The sequence below is a fragment of the Jaculus jaculus genome, chromosome 16 (assembly GCF_020740685.1).
Source record: "Jaculus jaculus isolate mJacJac1 chromosome 16, mJacJac1.mat.Y.cur, whole genome shotgun sequence".
NCBI classification, from domain to species: domain Eukaryota; kingdom Metazoa; phylum Chordata; class Mammalia; order Rodentia; family Dipodidae; genus Jaculus; species Jaculus jaculus.
In genome coordinates, this window is record NC_059117.1 from 14,036,643 (window position 1) to 14,044,625 (window position 7,983).

Below are 7,983 nucleotides of genomic sequence, written 5' to 3' on the forward strand. Positions count from 1 at the left end.
TATCTCAGGAGATAAAGAGTTGCTGTGCAGGTGTAAGGCCCTGAGTTTGGATGCTCAGAACCAACATAAGGCCAGATGCAGTGAGTAGTGTTTTAAGTGTCTGTCATCAAGGTGCTCCTATGGCACGATGTGGGGTGACGACAGAAGCATCCCCAGGACCTCATGGGCAAGCTAGCCTGGCCTATGCAGCAGTGAACAACAGGAGACTTTTTCTCAAAGTGGAAAGTGCAGACCTCTGACCTCTGCATATGTACAGTGGCATGTGTGTACCCATGTACACACACACACACACACACAAATGAATAAAAAACAAAGAAAGAAAGAAAAAGAAGTAACTCCAATAACAAAGTAGGATAGTCTACAAAATAACCAGCTTTCATGCCTTAAAATGTTGCTGGTCTCATTCTTTCTCTCTAAAATAAAATTAAAAAAAATAAAATATTTAGGCCTAGAGAGATGGCTTGGCAGTTAATGGAACTACCCTGAGAAGCCAAAGGACCCAGGTTTGATTTCCCAATACCCATATAAGCCAGATGCACAAGGTGGCACATGTGTCTGGAGTTCATTTCCAATGGCTGGAGGCCTTAGTGGATGATTCATTTCTGCTCTCTAAAATAAGTAAAATAAATTAATAAAATAAAATGAGTTGCTGGTGCAGACAACAGAAGCCCAAGGTTGGCTGCAGACTAGGGAGAGTGGAGCCCTCACAGTGAGCGTTACAGAGGGTGCATTCTGGACACCTGGCACGTTTCATAAGCTGTGCAGATGGGATAACAGCAGCATAGCTGGCTAGTTTATCTTAGTTATTTATTTTATTTACTTATAAATGTCTGTGAGCACGTTCACCAGGGTTTTTTGCTGCTGCAATCAAATGCCTGTTCAGCTTTATGTGGATGGCTAGGGACTTGAATCCTGGACCAGTAAGCTTTGCAAACAAGCACCTTCAACCTCTTGAACTATCTACCTAGGTTCCAGTTAGCTAAGTGAATGTTCTTGTTTAGGAAAATAAACATAGGAGTGTTACAAGGTAAAAGGGCAACATGTATATAGTTTACTCTCAAACAGTTCAAAAGGAATTAGGAATATAGGGAAAGACAGAGCCAGGCAGGCATTGAGACAGAGGAATGGGAGGAGATGAATAATAATAATAATAAAAAAAAGATGGCCAGGCATGGTGGCACACACCTTTAACCTCAGCACTCAGGACGCAGAGGTAGGAGGAGTGCCATGAGTTTGAGGCCACCCTGATACTCTACATAGTGAATTCCAGGTCAGCCTTGGCCAGAGGGAGACCCTACCTGGAAAAATAAAAAAATAAAATAAAATAAAAAGATGAACAGAGTAAGATATAGACAGTGAAAGAGACAGACACAGAGCAAATGAGGTAACATGTTAATATTTACTTGGGGAATTTGTGAAAAAAGTACTACTTTTGCACCTGCTATTTAAATTTAAATATCAAGTTTAAGAGGAAAAGTAATAAGAAAAAGAAAAGGCCAAAGTTATGCCCTCTCCACAATAGTCCTCAGTCTACTGACCCAGTTCCCTCCAATGCCCAGCTTGGCCATCTGAGGCTATTGTCCCCAGGCTCTGCCATCCCTTGCCCCCTTGCTGTCTCTCAGCCCTGGCAAGACCCGCTCCCATCTGTTGCCTGGAGTCCAGCCTCTGCTCCTTGAGAATGTGTGTGTCCTGACCACCCAGCTTCAACCTCAGCCTTGGCCTGCCATAAGCAGGTTACTTCACAGCTTCAATCCAGCCCCAACCCACACCATCACCAGCTTCCTCAGCATGTGACCCAGACCCTACCCAGACCACTGTAATCCTCCAGAGCCTGTTTCACAACATAGTCACTGCCCCTTACCCAAGGGCCTGGGTTGGGTCTGCTGCAGCCCACCCATGCTCTCCTCTACACTGGGTCACTTCCTTGAAGTACAGAGCTAGAGTGGTACTCCTGTTTATACAGTTCTGCATGGATGCCCCTTGGCCACCAAGTCAGGGGCCTCAGCAGCACTAGTCCAGTGTCCAGATGCCTTTAGTTCCACTGTCACCACCTACTCTTCATAGACCCAGGGCCACAGCCACACTGTGTTTTTCACCATCTGGGGACATATGTTTCTGTTGCCCAAAATAACCTACACCACCTGTCGACATCCATCCTTCAAGGATTATTTAATAAGTAATGCTGGGACAATTGGTTAGTCATTTGAAAAAAACTAACATTCTTAATTTTATGCTATGCATTCAATATATTCCAGATAACCTGGAGTTAAATATAAACATCTAATTACCTATACTTAAAAATAAGGGCCAGAGAAACACGTCAGTGGGTTAGAGTGCTTGCAGCAGAAGCACAAGGGCCTGTGTTCAGTCCCTAGCACCCATGTAAAAGCTGAGTGTGTAGCCGGGAGTGGTGGTGCATGCTTTTTTTCTTTTCTTTCTTTCTGTTCATTTTTTATTTATCTAATTGAGAGCAACAGACACAGAGAGAAAGGCAGAGATTGAGAGAGAGAGAGAGAGAATGGGCGCTCCAGGGCCTCCAGCCACTGCAAACGAACTCCAGACGCATGCTCCCCCTTATGCATCTGACTAAAGTAGGTCCTGGGGAATCAAGCCTTGAACTGGGGTCCTTAGGCTTCGCGGGCAAGTGCTTAACCACTACGCCATCTCTCCAGTCCTGGTGTATGCTTTTAATACCAGCATTTGGGATGCTGAGGTAGGATGATCGCTGTGAGCTTGAGGCCAAACTGACACTACATAGTGAATTCCAAGTTAGCCTGAGCTAGAGCGAGACCCTACCTTGAAAAAAAAAAAAAAAAAAAGCTAAGTGTGCATAGCCATACACTTGTGTAACCCTAACCCTTTGAAGAGAGTGGATGTTAGAGAGCCACTGGGGCTCTTGCTGGTCAGCCAGTCTAACAGAAAACGGCAGCTCCAAATTCAGTGAAAGATTCTGTCTTAAAGAAGTAATGAAGGGCTGAAGCAATGGCTTAGCGGTTAAGACACTTGCCTGCAAAGCCTAAGAACCCAGGTTTGATTCCCTAGTACCCATGTAAGATGAATGCACAAGGTGGTACATACATCTGGAGTTCATTTGCAGTGGCTAGAGGCCCCAACACAGCCATTTTCTCTCTAGCTCAAATAAATTTTTTAAAATTTATTTATTTATTTATTTATTTGAGAGCAACAGACTCAGAGAAAAAGACAGATAGAGGGAGAGAGAGAATGGGCGCGCCAGGGCTTCCAGCCTCTGCAAACGAACTCCAGACACGTGCGCCCCCTTGTGCATCTGGCTAACGTGGGACCTGGGGAACCGAGCCTCGAACCGGGGTCCTTAGGCTTCACAGGCCAGTGCTTAACCGCTAAGCCATCTCTCCAGCCCTCAAATAAATTACTTTAAAAGAAGCAATGTAACCCTAACCCTAACCTTAAAGGAGGTCAGGGAAAGAGACTGAATAAAACAAAAGTGGAGGGAGGGCTAATCAAAATCTAAGAGGATGTAATGTAAATAAGTCATATAGAAACCTATTTTTGCAGACAATGGAACACTCAGGAGCCATAGATTGTTACTAGAAAATTTTCAGTGCCAGCGATGGGATACCTTCCAGTGAGTTATTGGCCAGGGACTTCCCTGATGCCCCCAAAACATTACAGCCCCTTGCCAAGGCCCTTGGTTTCCCACCAGGAATAGATGGTAAGATCCTATTACTGAAGACTCCACATACTTGGGCTGCAAGGTCACTGAGAAATCCTGTTGGAGCTGAGCTAAAAACTTCCTCCATGTAGACCAGCTGACAGAAAGCTGGAAAAAGCCATGCTGCATACAGTTCAATGGGAGAAAGAGAACTCACCAGTGAAGATACTCAACAGTGGGCACTGCAAGCCTTATATGTTGCCAGCCAGTCCAAATGAGCCAATGGGTGCAATAGCAGCATGTCTGTTATGGGGGAAACCAACTGCCCTCTAGTTTGACTGGAGGCCTACTCCATGGGAGGGAATACATCCCTGATATTAAAAACCTATAACAGAGTAGTCATGAGCCCTAGGGGTGTAACGTCTGCTGGTGTCTGGCTAAATGTATATAGTATGCTCACCAAAATGCCCAGTAAACACTTCCTTAATGTTCATACCCATATATTAATGCTACTCTCACTTTTGGTTAGAGAAGCTTCTCTTCAGATGGTGGTGACTTGGGATGACTCAGAAGGCATCATGGTGCTGAGAAGTGACAAAAGAGTGCTCAGCACTGAAATATCTCTATCACACCTTCCAAGGCACAGGGTCCATTGCGGAAGAGGTGGCAGAAAGAATGTAAGAACCAAAGGAAGGGTAGGACTCCTTACAACATGCTCCTCCAGATGCCAAAATGGCTTGAATATCCATGACCTCGCAGTGCCTGACACTACCTACACAAGACCATCATAATAGGAGGAGAAGATCATGACATCAAAATAAAAGACAGACTGATTGAGAGGGGGAGGGGATATGATGGAGAGTGGAGTAACAAAGGGAAAGGGGGGAATGGAGGGAATTACCATGGGATATTTTCAATTATGGAAGTTGTCAATAAAAAAACAAAACAATAAATAAATAAATAAATTAAGAAGCAATGTAGATGAGCAACAAAGGAGGACAGCCAACGTTCTCTGGCCTCTGTACATGGAACACATGTATCTGCACATACACATGCACGTCTACATACACTTTACACCACACATGCTATACACATATACCAAAACAAGCAAACAAAAAATAGGGCTGGGGGGATAGCTCAGTGGTTAAAAGTGATTGCTACTTAAGTGCGAGGGCCTTGCAGATGAGAAACCACCAAGTTCAGCTCCTCAGAACCCATGAAAACGCTGGAATGGCCACTCACATGTGACCATAGCCCACAGTGGGCAGAGACCAGAGAAGCTGGGGCTTGCTGACTGACACCAGTTCAGGATAAGAGAGAGACCCTATCTGGAATATCAACATGGCTGAGCAGTAAGAGGACATCCAACCTTAAAGTCTACTTTTTTGTTTGTTTTGTTTTGTTTTTTGTTTTTTCAAGGTAGGGTCTCACTCTAGCCCCGGCTGACCTGGAACTCACTATGGAGTCTCAGAGTGGCCTTGAACTCACGGTGATCCTCTTACCTCTGCCTCCCAAGTGCTGGGATTAAAGGCGTGTGCCACTACGCCCAGCTTAAAGTCTACTTTTACCTCACCTTCTTGTCCACATTCCTTAATTCTTCTTTGATATGCAACACAAATTTGAAAGTCTTAGCCACTCGAGTCCATCTGGGTGAGAGAAGCTCTATCACTTTCAAAGTCCCATAATACTCCCACAGGCCCGGTAAGCAGTGCGGCTGAGCTACACCCTAGTACAATTTAGCAATTTTTTTTTTCCCCTGAGGTAGTGTCTCGTTGTAGCCCAAGCTGGCATGGAATTCACTATGTAAACTCAGGCTGGCCTCAAACTTAGGGAGATCCTCCAACCTCTTCCTCAGAGTGCTGGAATTAAATGTGTGTGCCACCACAGCCAACAATTTAACAATTTTTTTTTTTTTTTTTGAGGTAGGTTCTCACTGTAGCCCAGGAATTCACTATGAAGTCTCAGGGTAGCCTCGAATTCACGGCAATCCTCCTACCTCTGCCTCCCAAGTGCTGGGATTAAAGGCGTGTGCCACCACGCCCAGCCAATTTAACAATTTTTAAGAAACTATCCAACTTGTTTCCAAAGTGTTTTTGAACTATATTATTTTGTATTTCCATCAACAATCATGAGAATTCCAGTTTCTCACAGTAACACTTGATGTCAGTCTTAAATTTTAGTCAGAAGTGTGTAGTTAATACTTCATTGATATTTTGTTTCATTTTGGAGGCTGACCTCAAATTCACTATGTAGCTGAGGATGACCTTGAACCTAATCCTCCTGAGTGCTGGAATTACAGACATGTGCCACCATACCTGGTTTATGCGGTGCTGGGATTGAATTCAGGGTTTTATGTATGCTAGTCAAGTATTCTAATAACTGAGTTACATTCCCATTCCCTTCACTGTGATTCGAATTTACATTTCTCTAATGACAAATGATGTTGAGCACTGTCTTATGCGCTTATTAACTACTGTACATATTTTGTGCTGGAGAGATGGCTTAGCGGTTAAGATGCTTGCCTGTTAAAGCCTAAAAATCCAGGTTCCTGAATCCAGAATCCTAGAAAATCCAGGTTCAATTCCCCAGTACTCACATAAGCCAGATGCACAAAGTGGTGCATGCTTCTGGACTTCGTTTGCAGTGGCTAGAGGACCTGGTGTGCCCATTCTCTCTCATTCTCTTTCTCTCTCTGCCTCTTTCTCTCAAATAAATATTAAGAAAATAAAATACTATATACTATGCTTATGTATCTATTATAGTCTTTTTTTTGTTTTGTTTTGTTTTTCAAGGTATGGTCTCACTCTAGCCTAGGTTGACCTGGAATTCACTCTATAGTCTCAGGGTGGCTTTGAACTCATGGTGCTCCTCCTACCACTGCCTCCATAGTGCTGGGATTACAGGCGTGCACCACCACACACTGCCTTATTATGGTCTTTTTTTAAAAAATCATTATTGAGCTGGGCATGGTGGCACACGCCTTTAACCCCAGCATGGTGGAGGCAGAGGTTGGAGGATCGCCGTGAGTTTGAGGCCACCCTGAGTGAATTCCAGGTCGGCCTGAGCTAGAGTGAGACCCTATCTCAAAAAACCAAAAAAAAAAAATTATTATTATTATTTTTGCTAGGCGTGGTGGCACATGCCTTTAATCCCAACACTCGGGAGGCAGAGGTAGGAGGCCAGGCTGACCTAGAGTGAAACCCTACCTTGAAAAAAACCAATATATATATATTTTTTCCATTCTCTAGGAGGAATAAGAATAGGTATACCATGCCCTCTTGCCACTGTGAATGAACTCCAGATGCATGTGCCACTTTGTGCATCTGGCTTTATATGGGTATAGGGATTCAAAGCCAGGATGTCAGGCTTTGCAAACAAGTACCTTTAACTGCTGAGCAATCTCTCCAACCAAGACTTTTTAAAAATCTGTTTTGTTTTCTTTTCCTGATTTTTCAAGTTAAGGTCTTGCTCTAGCCCAGGCTGACCTGGAATTCACTATGTAGTCTCAGGGTGGCCTTGAACTCATGGTTATCCTCCTACCGCTGCCTCCACCGTGCTGGGATTAAAGGTGTGCGCCATCACACCAGCTTTGCTTTCATTTGTCGAAACAGGGTCTTATGTAGCTCAGGTTGACTTCAAACTCAAATTTGCTATGTAGTGTAAGATGACCTTGATCTGATCCTCCTGCCTTCATTTCCCAAGTGCTGGGGTTATAGATGTGCACTACCATGCCTAATGCCTATTATTGAATTCTAAGAACTGTTTATATATTCTGAAGTCCTTTGTCAAATTTATTATTTATTTATTTTAAAATTTATTTATGCATCTTAGAGAGAGAAAAAGAGAAAGGGAAGAAGAGAGAATGGGCATGCCAGGGCACTTGACACTGCAAACAATCTCCAGATGTTTGTGCCACTTTGTACACCTGGCTTTATGTGGGTGGGTACTTGGAATCAAACCTGAGCAGTCAGGCCTTGCAAGCAAGCACCTTTAGCCACTAAGCCATCTCTCCAGACCCTTATTATTACTAACAATTACACTTAAATCCAGATAGGAAGACTGCAGTGTCTACTTAGTGCTAGTTCAGCACAACTTCTCAGTCATTTGCAACAAAAGGTCCCACAGGGACTGAGGAGGTGGCTCAGCAGGTAACCCAGGCAAGCATGAGGGCTGAGTTTGGATCCCCAACATCCACATAAAATGCCAACCAGAGTTGTACAGGTCTGTAATCCCAGCGCTGGGGAGGAGACAGGAGGATCCTGGGACTGGATGGCTAGTTTATCTAGCAGAATTGGTGAGCTGCAGGCTAAATGAGAGACCCTGTCTCAAAATAAAGTAAGATGTGATGGAGG